This window comes from Phascolarctos cinereus, unplaced genomic scaffold (assembly GCF_003287225.1).
Source record: "Phascolarctos cinereus isolate Bilbo 61053 unplaced genomic scaffold, phaCin_HiC Scaffold_4;HRSCAF=312, whole genome shotgun sequence".
NCBI lineage: Eukaryota > Metazoa > Chordata > Mammalia > Diprotodontia > Phascolarctidae > Phascolarctos > Phascolarctos cinereus.
This window is the reverse complement of record NW_027555847.1, coordinates 559,972,861-559,988,421: the sequence shown is the minus strand read 5'-3', so window position 1 is coordinate 559,988,421 and position 15,561 is coordinate 559,972,861. Positions and strand designations below refer to the sequence as shown.

The 15,561-nt window shown below is 38.9% G+C and overlaps 1 protein-coding gene across 2 annotated transcripts in view; it reads left to right on the top strand.

Moving 5' to 3' along the window:
* The first annotated feature begins 777 nt into the window (after positions 1 to 777).
* RNF182 (ring finger protein 182) overlaps positions 778 to 15,561 on the top strand; it is an 80,120-nt gene continuing 65,336 nt past the window's right edge. For both annotated transcript variants that reach the window (XM_020986783.2, XM_078153585.1), the window contains exon 1: positions 778 to 1,316. The gene's annotated coding sequence lies outside the window, so the exon portion shown is untranslated. The remainder of the gene's footprint in view (positions 1,317 to 15,561) is intronic.

Sequence of the window (15,561 nt, the reverse complement as noted above, 5' to 3'; positions counted from 1 at the left end):
TGCCCTTTTAGGATTGTTTTATAGAGGGTCTGATAGTTGTTTTCACTCAGTAAGGATTTTTTTTTTTGGAGGGAGGGTGTCTGGCATCTGCTCAGCGGCTAGCCTTGTCTCCTCCTCTCCTCTGAGGATTGTAGCTTGTTGCAGTACACGGTCAGTTGTTGGCAAGAGACCCGGCCAGTGCTCAAGGCTGATACTTAGTAGTCACAGCCAGTAGCATAGCTGAGGCATCAGCTGAGATATACAATATAGTCTCAAAGTTGTATCATTTGAATGCGGTGACATGTGTTCCCTGGGCAAAATTAGAAATAAAGCTACCTTTTCTACCTCTGCAGTCGAGGGAAAGGGTATCTACCAAGGTCATTTGTTAGCAGGGTAAAGATAAGACTCGGATGAGAATCAGAACATAGCCAAGGAGGAACCATCAGCCCCCGACAAAGTGGAGGCAAAGAGGGGAGGAGGTGCTCCTTGGCAGCATCCTGACTTGTGGCCGTGGAAATAGGAGCGCTAAGCCAGCTTCCCAGCATTTCTCCCTCATCCCCCAAGGACTCTCGGGTCCCCGCAGAAATCTAGTGGATTGCCATTTGTTGCAGCTGGGGTGGAGGGCGGGGCCCACTGGCCCCAGAGATCTTTAGGAAAGGGCGGTTGGTGGTGGGGCTCTAGAATCCAGTTTCGGGGTAGCAAGAGATGGATTTCCAGGGATACAGAGAAAGTCCAGCGCTCTGGGGGAAAGACACTTCTAACACGGCGCCTGGCGTGATGTCTTTTTGCACACTGCAGGCTTTTAATAAGTGCATTCGATTGAATTCCCAGTCCTCAATTTTGGAGTGGGAGAAGTGACTCCTGGGTCCCGGGGGGAGGGGGTCTCCACGACCCTGACTTTGAGTCCATTCCAAAGGAGGCGGAAGAAGTGTCAGGCGGCCGTGGGATCCAGTCCCCCGAGGACACAAGTGCACGCCGGCGGGAGAACGGAAGCGTGCTGGGGGTTGGGGAGCGGTGTCGGGGGCACGGACGGAGAGCTAGGCTGGCTCTGGTGACGGGCGCACCGCCGGCCGCTGCGTCCCGGGCCCTCGAAGTCCCCGCGGCAGCTTCAGCCAGCCGCCGGTTGTCATGGTGACCGCTGGATCGGCGGCTGCTCGCTGGAGTAACAAAGCCGCCTGCTTCTCCTCCTCCCCAGGGCTCCGCCTCCTGCCTCCACCTCCACCCCCCAGCCCCCGACTGCCGCGGCTGGAGCAGGCACCGGGCTTTTCGCGCTGCAGCCGCGGAGTCCCCACGACTACGGCCACGGCCACGGCCGCGACCACGGCCGCCCAAGCGAGGTAAGGCGACGCGCACCCCTCACCCGGGCTGAGCATGGGGGCAAAGGGGCGGGGGGGGCCTGTGGGGCCACGGGAGAGAGGGAGAGAGAGAGAGAGAGAGAGAGAGAGAGAGAGAGAGAGAGAGAGAGAGAGAGAGAGAGAGAGAGCGCGCGCGAGCGCGAGTGGGGATATGTGTGTGTATGGGTGCATCGCCGCTGCTGACGGCTTCTCGGGCTTTATGACTGCACCAAAGTGTACCCCCAAAAGGAGCATCCCTGGCTGGAAACACTGGGGCGCCGGCTGCTTCTTTTTCCTCCTCTTCTTTCTTCTCCTCCTTCCTTGGCTCTAGCAACCAACCAACAAACAAGCTCCCTCACCAGCCTGCCCCTCGGATCCAGACGTCCAGATCACACACCCAACTTACACACGCACGACGCACACACACATACATACACACTCCTTTCGCAGGATGAGGGGCTAAGTTCGGGTGGCTGCGAGAGATGCTCTGCTTTCTTCCATATATCGCGTGGTATTCCCCGAAAGAAAGGAAGAAAGGAAGGAAGAGTGTAAGAGAAAGCGGGTGTGCGTGGAAGAGAGAAGCAGAGACAGGGGAGACAGCAAGAGACAAAAAGACAGAGACAGAAACACACTGGGGGGGCGAAGGGAGGAGGAAGGAGGAGAGAGAGAAAGAGAGAAAAGAGGGAGAGAAAGAGCACATGGGAGGAAGGAGAGAGAGAAAAGACGGGAGAGACACGGAGAGAAAGACAGAAACAGCCAGTGAGCTAGTTTTACTATGCAAAAGAACCTGGCATTTTGGTGAAAGTCAAAGCTATTAAGTGCACCTCCGTGTGTGCTATAAAAGGAGCACGGAAAGTTTGCGTGCATCCCTCAGGTTTGTGAGAAAGGGGCTGTAGGATTTAGGTTCCATCCATTGAATGGGATTAATTCCGTCTCAGACTGGGCATCTCCAGTTGCTTCCGGGCTCATGCGGTTGCTTCTCCAGTCTGACAGGTTGTTCACTATTCTGGCATCAACTCAGACGATATTGTGGTAAGGCAAATTGGACGTAGTTGCACCACCTCCCTAATCAGTCAACGCTAGGCTCATTTTGTTTTTCTTTGCTGTGAGATGGTGAATATTGTATATTTCATTCTGACATTCAGCCTTGTTGTTAAAGAACTAGCATGGATGGATTTACTTTTGCACTTTCTTAGTAGATGAGGGGAAAAGGAAGAGAAAGAAGAAGGAATAAGGAAGGATTACAGGATGTGAAGCTGGAAAAGGCCTTAGAGACCATCTAATCCAATGCTTCTTCCTTTTGCAATTGAGCAACTGAGGTCCAGGGAGCTAAAAATACCATGAAGGAAATATGGGAAACAAATATTTCTAAAATTGCATTGGATCAACAACCAACTGTAATTCTCAGTCTTACTTAACTTGATATTGCTTATGAAATCCGTATGAATTTTGAGTTCAGTTCTCTCCGTTTTAGAAGGACTTCAATTAAATAGAACTGTCAGCTACAAGACTTGGTCCATATGGAGACTACAGAGATAGCTAGGATTTTTCTAAGCAGCGAGCAAATTGTCTGTATCACTTTTCATTACCGGAAAGAGGTGATATAAAAGCAAGTATGGTAAGACAGTTGTAAAACTTGGTAGTTGTTATTGTGATCATCATCAGTATTGCATAAATAAAGTACCTTTTCTCTATGCAACTAAATAATGTCTTAATGAATTTTTTTTAAAGAACCAATTCAAACCATCTTTTTGAGGCAGAGAGCTGTGTGCTGTGTACACTTAAATAGTTGTGAAGGAAAAGAGTGCAAAATGGAACTGAATAGGTGATTATGCCAGGTGCACCTCCTTTTTCATTGTTCAATACTGGATATTATTAATTTTTGAAAAATTGAAACTAAAGTATAATGTGATGACCTTCCTTTTTGCTTTATTAACAGGAATATTGCAATTGGAATTGGTTTTAAAATTCAAAATTTTTATTAACAGCCATTTAGAGCTAATAATATGCATCATGCAATGTATGAGAAAGAAAAATAGTGTCTTGTTTCAGGAACAATAGATAATCTTTCCAGTGACAAGGACATGATAGGTAAATTAATATAAATTTCATTTGATTAAGAGGAGCTGTGGGAAAGGATATGTGACTAGCAAAATCAGGCACGTAACTGTAGTGTAGGAAAAACAATTTGAAAGTCAGAGTAGAGCTGCTGAAAGCAAAATTAAATAGAAATACAAGAAGTTGTATTTTTTCCACAATGATACTTGGTGAAAAGAAGCCTGTGTCATAATAATTCTGAATGACAGTTAAATTTATCAGAATTATAGGTATTGCAGCTGTAGACAATTTCAGGTATGAAGCAATAATCTGATATTCCTTTACTTTCCTCTGGGATTTTAATACTGTTAGCTTACTGGTAACTGGGTTTATGAACCTATGTGATGACTAATCTTGTTCATCAATTTAAGGAACTTCACTTCTTCAGAAGAGAGTATTGGAGAATAAAGAAATTAAGTCACAAGCCAAGTTAAAACTTAGTTCAGAATTGTAGTTAAGCTTAAGAAAAACCAACCTGAATTGAATCTAGCACAGCAATATGCATACCCACAGGTGTTCTGATAGATTCCTTTCAGTGATGGCAGTTCTGAAATACTATGTTGATTAAAATTATGGAGGTACATTTTTAGGAAGGTAATGTAGAGTGAAAAATAAGTATTTTCTCATTTAAGCTTGAAAGGCAATGAAAATGTTTGAATATTGAGGCTAAAATCTTAGTGAAGCAGTTTGCAGATACAGAATAGAGTCATATTTTGTATGTAAAAGTATTAGTGGTTTATTTCTCAAGGGATCCAAGAACATTTCCCTCTTGAAACCTTTCTTAATGTTACATAAAATCCAAGTGCATATTGTCTAGACCCGTTATTAAAGTTTTCAGACAGTTCAAAGCCCCATTAATTCTGATGATGAGATCTGTTGCCTTAAAACAGTATAGTCGGGGCTGTTGGTTTATACCTTTGAAATAGAGATATGATATTAACTTGGCACAATGAGATCTCATGTTTGTACCTCGACCTCTAGATGATATATAAGATCTAATCTAGTTTTTTGGGGAGCTGATCAATTCTTTCTCCCTCCATACTGGAGGAAAAACCGTGACGGTAAACATTAGAAATCAACATTCAGTATACAGTGAGCTATACAACTGCCTTTTTAAAGTCTGTGTTTTAATGTTTTATTTATACATCTATTGAAGCATGAAATGTAGCTTGTGGCCATGAAATGAAAAACAATCTGTATAAATTTGTTCGTGTACGTAGGGCTCAAAAACAGTATAAGTGCATGCCCAAAGAGGGAAGAAAAATTACTTTTATATTTATATTATCCCTGATAAAATACACAAGTAGAAATGAGTATCCTGGCTCTTGATTAAGATGGGCAATGGTAACCCACAGCATTGTGTGGTCTCAGGTATGTGAAATACCAGTTGTAGTTGGCATTGTTTCATAGGAGTTTAGTCCTTCCACAGCTATCATAATACATAAGACTTCCCATTACGGAGTAAAACTACTCTCTTCATGATTTTTATGATATCAGCTATACAAACAATATGATATTCTGATCATTATGGCCCATCATGTTTTCAGCAGGCAATTTTATAATTTAATTTATTGTTAACTGAGCACCAAAAGACACAAAACTGTCCGTAAAAGCTTCTTATTTAAGTAATGATTTATAATACAATGCTGTGGTTCACCGTTAGTTGTTTGTAACCATATGGGTAAGCTCCGGCCAAAGAAGGCCACAGATGCCCTGATCAGCTGTTTCTGGGTCATTGTTTTCTTGTAATTTCTAAATGTACAATGTTACCATGATGGCTGTGTGGTTGTTTATAGCATGTAGCATGGTATGTGCTGTGATATTTATAAAAGCACAGTTTAAAAACGTGATAGTCTTTAAATAAATTCTTTATTACCAGATCGGTTTGGGTTAATACCGATTTGTGGCCTGGGAACGTAACATATCAGTGACACAAAGTGCTTTGATTCCTTGAGGAAAACTGCTCTAAATACAAGGTATTGTTAACTGACCTGCTGTGCACTGTGGGTGTTGATAACTACCCTTACCTGGAAAAAGGCCCATGAGACACATGGGCTGTTGTGAGAGGCAAGAGGTGGTTGGTGATGTGGTTATCTACTGGAGTGACTTAAAGACATCTTTTGTGCTGTGTGTATGTGTGTATATGTGTGTGTGTGTGTGTGTTTGTATTTTCACTTTGGTTTCTTTGGGAAAATACACACTAGTTTATGATTTGGCTAATATTAAGCATTTCAATTAAAAGGATGATTACATTTCTTTTAACAAGATTTAAATGAAGTGGGTTTGGCCATATTTAGCCCACAAGTATTAAATTCTTGCCACATGCCCAACATTGTGCTAGGTGCTATGGGAGATACATCTTTTCTTATATAAAGCCTGTGTGCTAACTGTGGTTGAGAATGAGCCAATTTTCTAACAGTTGTATACATGAATCTCTGGGATAAATTTTCAGTATTCTCAAGAGACTACTATTTCTTATATTTTATATAGTTTACTATATATGAGACCTAAATATACTTCCTACTCATCAATATTCAGCCAGCCATTTTCCCAGTATAATAGGAGCAGGCTGCCCTTAATGGAAGACTTCCAGTGCAGTTTCAGACCTACAGTTATGGGACAAGGGTGCTGCTTTTCCTTGGAGAAAGTCTAGCGTGTCATAATCCTGGGAGGTTGGTGCCGGGATGAAAACGGGGGTCAGGCAGCATGAATAAGGGAAAAGAGGAGAAAGAAGAGCCTTGGGGGCAGATAGGCATCGGAGAGGCAAAGTGCAGGCTGTGATTACAGTAGGGGACAGAGGGGAACGCATGGATCATGGCTACTCTTGTGTCCTCTGAACCTGATTGTCCCGGCACAATCCTGATGCTTATTAGCCCAAGCTGAAAGGCATCGCAGATTTCCAGCCTTGTTGAGAGACTTGTTGAAAGGCGATGGGTGCCTGATTTACAGCTTTCTCACTTTCATTGCTTATGTGATGAGCCCAGTTTCCTTATTCCCTTGACCAGTTTTCTGTCTGGTCCCTCCAAACATGGGAGGTCAAACTCATTTATGTATTGGACAGAGAATGATTTTGTTATTTGTTTTTGATGGTGTGTGTGTGTTTAATTTCTTAGTTATGTACTCTGTGATTTATGTGTGTCTTGCATGGTCAGGTAATACAGTGTACTAGGTGGTGCTTGAGCCAAGGTTTATACCGTATGAACAATTAATTCCCTGAAGTGATTGCATGTATTAGAATTTGTCCTATTTGAAGTTATAATTATGCAAAATACAGTAGTAACTGGTTTCAGCCCAATGGAGATATGTGGTACTAATTCGAATAATGCAGCCACCTTGGGGAATTCATTATTCACACTAATGGGGACTTAGCTGTACTGAAAACAGCTACACTGAACCTGGAAAAATGGCAAAAAGGTCCAGAACCCCAGTCATCAGAGACTTCAAGAAACTAGTTGTCAAGTGGGGGATGGATGACCAATGGATTATTGAACTTAAATGATTTTTAAAAAAATTCTTTATCTTCTTTATATGTAATTTGGAAATTGTAATGTAATTAGACTGTACCAAAATGTAATTTTTTTATTTTTTAAATTAATTTATTTGGATTTATCAGCAATCACTTCCATAAGCTTGTGAGTTTTAAATTTTTCTCTTCCTCTCTCCCCACCTCCCTCCCCAAGGTGTCGTGCAATTGATATAGACTATATATTTGCACAAAATGTAATTTAGAAAAAATGTGAAGAACCATGATATTATTCCATACTTAAATGTTAAGCATTTAAATATTAGCATTCAGTTTTTTAAAAACATAGAAAATGATAGCTAGCACAATGGGTTAAGCCATGCTATTGTTCATTAGAGTTTAAAATATAGGACATATCTGTCATTTAAAGGGATTCATTCTAGAGATTCTTTGAATATGCCAATCTGAGAATACCTCTAACTAATCACAGCTCCCTAATATAATTTTAAAAAAATTTTGTTTGTTGATATCTTTTGTTTCTTACATTAGTATAATTATCCCAAGTTATCCCTCTTCCTTCTTCCAAGAGAGCCATCCTATATAACAAAAAGTATTTTAAAAAATATTTTTAGAAAAAAATTGAAAAAAATCAGCACAACTGATTAATACATTAAATAAAGTTTGAAAACATGTGTAATGCATAACACTTGTGGTCTTCTCACTTCCATAAAATAGTGAGTTAGGAGTGTCCTCTCATATAATTTCATTCAAGTCCTGCTTGATGTTTTCTTTTACATTCACTTTTGATTTTTTGGGTATGTAGTTGTTCTTTCCATTTATATTTATTGTAGTTATTTTGTATGTTGTTTTCTTTGCTCTGCTTACTTTACTGTTCATCAGTTCATATAGATCTTCCTGTGCTTCTCTGTATTTATCACACACATCATTTTTTATAGCACAGTAAATATTCCATTATGTTCATGAAGTATCACAATTTCTTTAGCCATTCCCCAATCAATGGGCATCTATTTTGTTTCCAATTCTTTGCCCTCACAAAGAGTGCTGCTATAAATATTGTGGTGTACATGAGAATTTTCTTCTTATTGAAATGAAGATTTTTCTCTAAAATCTCTTGAATCCTTTCTTTCTCTCGTGATTGGCATAAGGCATATCCAAGGGACTAGAGAACAGGAGGCAGAGACTGTAATGTACCACAAGGTTAATTATGCTTATCATAGACATACTTTCTTTAATTATTTTAGGGAAAAGGGCTCTAGTAAGGTTAAACTCACTTTCAAACACCATGTAGAGCTCAGATCCTTGAAACAATTAACCAAGAAAGGTATCTTGCCTCTTTATAAAGGTTGGCCCTTTCAGAGGCTGGTACAGGCCACACAATTTCCTTTCCACTTAGACAAAAATTTTTAAGCCATTTGGAATCACGATGATTGTAACATGCACAACTGATATTTGAAGCCACAGATCAGCCTCAATTAGATTTCCTCAGTGAGTAAATGTTTAACTTCAGTACTTCAAATCTTTGTGATTCCTTTGGTGTAGGTATTCCCTCCCCATTGCAGGCCACAACCCCTCTATCCTTTAGTAGCGAGTCTTCAAATTTCTGTGGGTGAAAAGTTTTATCACATGGCAGTCTACCAGGTGATGAACGCTTCTGGATTTAACTAGTCTGGTTCTTAGAGGACAATACCTCAGTGGCTTCATGTTTGAAGCCTTTCCTGCTTGGCCTGAGTATGTAATATATTCTAAAATGGTTTAAAAGAAATGTGAAATAAACTAATTAGTAATGGGTTTTTTAAATCAAATGCTTAGTTGTCAGACATCTTTGAAATGAGTATTTAATTTGGAGTGGTATTCAGTCCTTTGTGCTCCTTCTTCCCACCAATATAGCCATAATTTTTCAGAGGAAACATATAATTTCACACGATTTAATCACTAATGTGGTGTGCATAATTGGGTACAGCTATGTTGAAGTATAAATGTCTTTTCAAATTATTAAATAGTAAATTTAAAATAAAAGACGTTCCTCTGTGTTTGTGTCATTTGCTTTCTCCCTGTTGTGTATTTTCTTTCCATGACCTCGATTTTTACACTTTCAGTCACTGAGACTTCCTTCACCCCACCTTTTTTCTTTTTTTTTTTTGTAATGTCACTTTTTATGAGGTATTTATTTCTGTTTAGCTTGCTTTAAGGTTATAGAATCTGTCACAATTGTAGAATCTCAGAGTTTGAAGGGGTCTTTGAGACCATTTCATCCAGCCTTATCCCTAGCCCTTAGCAAAGGCTAGCGCATACTAGATCCTTAATAAATACTTGTTGAATGATTAATTGATTGAAACTGGACTTGAATAAGAATCAAGTCTGCAACATCCTTGAGAAGTGATCACATATTCTCTCCCTTATAATGTAAGTTCCTTCAGGGCTGATATCATCATCATCAATATCCTCCTCCTCTCCTCCTCCTTCTCCTCCTCCTCAGCTTTTCTTTGTATCCCCATCCAGTGCTTCCTGTAGTACTTGGCACATGGTAAATAAGCACTTAATAAAAGCTTCTTGATGAATTAATTGATCTAGCCTCTGCTTGAAAATCTGAAGGAGGGGAACCCTTACTGCCCAAAACAGTATTCTGTATTTGAATGATATTAATTGTTCAGTTTCTCCTGATATTAAATCTATATCTGCCTCTCTGAAAATCTCACCTGTTCTGTCTAGTTCTACTCTCTGGGGTCAAATAGACCAAGCCTAATCCCCCTTGCACAACTATTCAAATACTTGAAGAGCAATTAATGTATAATCCTGCCTTCTTCACCCATTACCTAATTCCTTTATGAAATTCTTTTATGTCATATTTTCTATCGTTGTTGTTGGTTGTTTAGTCTTGTGTGACTCTTTGTGACCCCATTTGGGGTTTTCTTGGCAAAGATACTGGAGTGCTTTGTTATTTTCTTCTCCAGCTCATTTTACAGACAAGGAAACTGAGGCAAACAGGATTAAGTGACTCACCCAGGGTCACATAGCTAGTAAGTATCTGAGGCTAGATTTGAACTCAGGAAAATGAGTCTTCCTGACTTCAGATCTGGTGCTCTATCCACTGAACTACCCAGCTGCCCCATGTTTTCTGGTCTTGCTTAATATCTTGGTTACCTGCCACCAGATATTCTCCACTTTGTCAGTCTTCCCTAAAATGTGATGACCGGAATGGAATGCAATACTCCGGATTTTATTTGATCAGGGCAGAATATTCTTCTCTCTTATTCTTAACATGTTGCATCTTTATAAGACTTGTCCATGCAATAAGACCACATTAACTTTTATGTCTGCTATATCACACATTGTGGTCTTAAACTGAGTTTGTAGTAAATGAAGATTCTTAGATTTTGTAAGAATTATTGTCTGCTCATACTTGTTCCCTCCTGGACTTGTACCATTGATTCTTTGATGAAAATGATGCACTTTACATTTATATCTACTAAATTTTATCATAGTCATCATTGTATTGTCCAGACTATGATATGCAGTTTGGACAGACAGAACATAGAACAATTCCATTAGTATTTATATCTTGGCTAGTCAACTATATGAGGACAATGAATATGGTCCAGAACTTGATAGGAAGAGGAGACCTGTCTGGTTTGCATTTGGGAAACTATGCAGTACTTTTAATGACTCCAAACTTTCTCCTGAAACAAAGGTCTGTTCTTTAAAGATTGATATTATTCTGGTGATGCCATATAGCTGTAAAAAATGCAACACTGCAGTTTCTGAAAAATTGAAGTCACTCAAAGGGCAATGAAGAAAGAGATTCATGGGTGGGTGTGAGCAGGTTGGAATATATTACCAATGAATATTCTTCAGGGAAAGTAGTGTAAAAGATACTAAAGAAATGTGGGACCAGAAAAAGAAGTCAGGAATGATGTATATTTGTAAGGAAATCTATAGGAAGTCCTCTGTATGTTGGGCGGACCTGTTGTATAGGATTCATGGGAACAAGTGGACCAGAGTAATCTAGGATAACAAAGCTTGGATTGGCTTTTGAAAATTGACATGTCTGACTTCCACTTTTTAAAAATTTATTTTTATTTTTATTTTATTTTTTGGTGAGGCAATTGGGGTTAAGTGACTTGCCCAGGGTCACACAGCTAATCAATGTCAAGTGTCTGAGGTCAGATTTGAACTCAGGTCCTCCTGATTCCAAGGCTGGAGAATTTATCCACTGTATCAACTAGCTGCCCCCCACTTTTTTTTTAACAGGTGGGGTATTTTGGGTGTGGAGCATCATATAGATTGTCAGATTTGGTTATGTACAGATTAGTCTTGCTGAAATACTTTTTTGTCCTCTTTTGTTTTAATTCTTTGTTACAAGGGATGGCCTTCTATGTAAGGGAGGGAACAGGGATATATTTAAAAATGAAGGGATATAAAACAAAATATAATAAAAATTTTAAAAAATCAAAGCATCTCAAATAATTTATTAAAGGAATGGACAAATTCTGATCCAAATACATTACATGCAGATACATTTCATTACATGTAAAAAGCTTACTTTTTATGGTTACACATCAGTAGTAATAATAAAACTTTTAGAAGTGTGATTTCTTTCTTCTCCCTTTATTCACTCCTTCCTGTTCACACACATCCCTTACCCAAAGTTGGAAACATTGCCCCAAGGAGAGAAAGAGAAGTATTTGTTGTGCTGTGGATAAATGTGAGAGACCTTGTGGTGTAGTGGATGACCTAAGTTTTAGACCCTCCTCTGAAGTATACTGGCTGTGTAGTCTTGGGCAACTTACTTATTTTCAAATTTCTAGGCGCCCCAGGCAACTGTGAGAATGATGATGATGACCAACATAGCTATGTGCTAGGTACTGAGTTAAACATTTTACAATTAATATCTCATTCAATCCTCACAACAGCCCTGAGAAATAGATGGTATTATTATCCCCATTTTAGGGAAGAGGAAATTGAGGCAAACAAAGGTTAAATGACATAAACTAGGTCACACAACAAGTAAGTGTCTGAGACAGGATTTGAACTCAAGTCTTCCTGACTCCAGGCCCAGTGCTCTAAGACTTTAACTCCCCAAGACTCTAAGTAGCAAAAGAGATGTTGATCTGCGTTGGTAGAAGGAGTTTCCTTACTGGGAATTTCCTGTATCAATAAAATCATAGGTTAAGTAAAAGTAAAAATTAAAAAAATATTTATAATATATATACAAACACACACACACACTTATTATCAGGGTCCTTGGTGGGGGCTTTGAGCTATGAGAGTGAAAAGCACTCCCATTATGGCCCAGTTGTATGGTTTTTTTAAAGTATGTAGCACCTCTTTGTACTATCCTTTCCTCCTCCCCCATCAATTCATATCTCCTAGGGGATAGTTTCCTTCGAGCTTCCATCAACATTTACCTTTTAGTTGTTAGCCAGACACAATTAGCTCAAAACAAAGACACTTACTGGAAGAGTTCAGTCAGTAAATTTACAAAAGGACATTTCTACCCATAAACTTAAGCTACACTCTCCTGCACACCTGCCTGCTGTCCATGGGGATAGTAACCAAGTGCAGAGAGATCCAGGAGGCAGTGTGGATGGGCAGCTTTCCAGTACAATGCTGCAAGGCCAGAGATGTCCTCTTGTGATTTCTCTGCACTGCTTCTAAGTGAGTAAGGCATCTTGGGTAGGGGTGTGTGTGTTTTTGTTGTTGTGTTTTTTGCTGTGCTCACTGAGCCTGCTTTTTGCAGAGTGTATCGTTCAGCTGGTTGGTTATGGTTTCTGAAGCTTCCAGCTGACTAAACTGAAATCCTCTACTAATACCCTGCTAGTCTCTTTTGGACAGCAACAGAGCCCTTGCCAGAGGATGAATGGGAAGTCTCCACATCTGTTCCCTCAGTATCTTAGCTCAAGGGCTTGCCATCTTTTGAGCATCAGGATTCTCATCAGGTTCCAAGTTCTTACTCTTCCTACATCCTCAGGGTTGGCTCCTGGTTATCCCACCCTCGCTGCCCTCCCTACTACTCCCTACTCGCTTTAACTCTGACAAAGGTTATCCACACCCAGGAGCAAATCCATTGCCTCTGGTAATCAGCTAGCTTCTGACTCTTTCATATGCAAATAGACTCCTGAAAGGCTCTTGCCCTTACAAATAAAACATTTTAAAAGCTTAAATGTTAGTAAGTCTGTTTTCTGTGCTTTTGGACTAACTGGTGATTGGCCAAATTTCTCACTGCTTATTTATGTGAGATACAATAACACTACTCCTACTTTTGGATGACCAAAAAAAAATTTGTATTTTTTTTCTTTGGAATGTGCTTTTTTTTTTTTCCTGCATGTTTAAATTCTTTGGAGCAGAATGATTAAGCATTTGAACTTGTTTCATGGCTTTCCTCAAGCAAGCTGCATAGAAAAATAGGAATAAGTAGGAAAGAGACAGATGCTGATAAATCACATAATTAAGGTCTCTTCTATGAAGGTGAAAGCAGTATTTTCCTTGGATAAACTGTAAACCAAGTTGGCCTTGGTTAACTGATTTGTTTGTTATCAGCAGAGGATATTCTTATGTGTCTGCTTTGGTGCAGTGGAAAAGGTGCTAGATTTGAAGTTAGAGGGTCTGAATTTGAAGCCTATTTCTGCCACTGTGTGACCACAGACCAGTTGCTTAACCTTGCTGGGTTTCATTTCTCTGATCTATAAAATGAAAGATTTGGACTAGGACTATCCTAGCTTTAAATGTTGATAATGTATGTTTTTAGGGATATACTTTTCCCTCTGAGGACTGATTTAGCTGCATTCTAGACATTTTGGCATGACGTCTCATCATTTGTCTTTCAAATAGTTATTAATTGCTTCTGTGATTTGTTCTTTGACATATTCATTGTTTAGGATTTCATTATTAAGTCTGAATTTAGATCTGCCTCTTTTGATTATGCTTCCTGTGTTGATGATTATTTTTATTACATTATGGTCCATAAAAGATGTGTTTAGTATTTCTGCTTTTTTACATTTAATTGCTGTTTTTCTGTGCCCTGATAATGCTCTAGTTTTGTAAAAATGTCATATGATACTAAGCTACATCACTTTCTCTCTCTCTCTCTCTCTCTCTCTCTCTCTCTCTCTCTCTCTCTCTCTCTTTGCCTCCTTTAGTGGTCCCATTCAAAAAAGATACCATAAATCTTTTAGCTCTAAATTCAACAGTTTTTCAGTTGTATATTTTCCCTTTTAAAAAGAACTTTCTGTTAGATTTGTCTAGCTCGAAGGCAGGAACATTATAAATCTCCTATTCTTATGGTGTTACTTTGTGAGTCTTTTTATAATTCAGTTATTTTTTCCAGTGAATGTAGATGCTTTGCTACATGGTGCATATACATTTAATACTGATATTGGTTCGTTGTTGATAGTTCCTTTAAGAATAATATAATTTGTTTATTTCTATTGTTATTATGAGTTATTTATTTGTCTTCTAACATGAATTCAACTTCTACTTCTTTTCTGATTATCCTTATGCATAGTAAATTTTGTGCCAGCCTCTCATTTTGATTTAATGTGTGTCTGTTTTTTTAGTTATGTTTCTCATAACCAATAAATTGTGGAGTTTTGTTTTCTTGGTGATTCTGTCACTCTTTCATTTTATTGGATTATTTAGCCCATTCACGCTTAAAGTTATGAGTGAAGTTTGTGTTTTCCTCTATTTTTCTAGTTTTTAATATTTAAATTTTTTTCTCTTCTCTTAATACTTTATCCCTGTAATTAATTTTGCTTACGTTACTCTGATTCTGCTCAAGTTTCATAGGCTCTCTTTTCTCCCTCACTTTCTATTCTCATTTGTCATCTTTCTCCTCAGTTTTGTGGTTTTATTTAAATTATTATTCTTTTCACTTGTTTAATTATCTATTTCCTCCTCTATTCCTTCTTTTTCCTCTCATTACTATTGTTAATTTAAATCCACCCTTTCCAACTTTTTATGTTCGTTAGTTTTCTCTTTTTTTTTTCTATGCCTTTTTATAAGAAGGTTTTATTGGCTTTGTTCTCTTCATTAATTTCCTTCCCTAGTCTTTTCTGAAAGTTTATTTCTTTACTCATGTTTTATATTCTTATCTATTCCTTTTTTAACCTCTTTTTGTTCCTCAAGGGGTTAAAACTTCTGAAGTACTTCATTTGAAGACTCTCTTTTAATCAGTTCCTAGGTTATTCCCCATGTAAATTTTGCTCCCTTGTCTCTCTTTTCTGTTGTTCTTCTCTTGTTTCTTAAAAGTATCAATTCATGAGGAAAGTAACGTGGTTAGAAGTAATACTCGTTGCAGAAATTACCCTGTGTCTTAAAGCACATGGTCCAGTCCTATGCTCTGGTCTGCCTATGATTATTCTCCATCCCATTGGCTATGCCATGTCATCCATATCTCCCCCACCCCTCTGGCCTTAGCAGCTTGGGACAGAATGTTATTCATGGAAGCATAACACTTTCTTAGAGAAGGTGGTCTGCTACCACACCCCAGGCCATTCCTCCCACCTCTCTGATTAGATTCAAGTTTATAGGGTTTGTCATTTTGGATTTTAGCTTGACCATCATTGCTCTTTAGATATATTATTCCATTTCCTTCTGCATTTACTGGTGAATGTGGAATAATCTCATGTTATTTGAATTTTCTTTCCTTTATAATTGAAGGTCTGTCTTCCC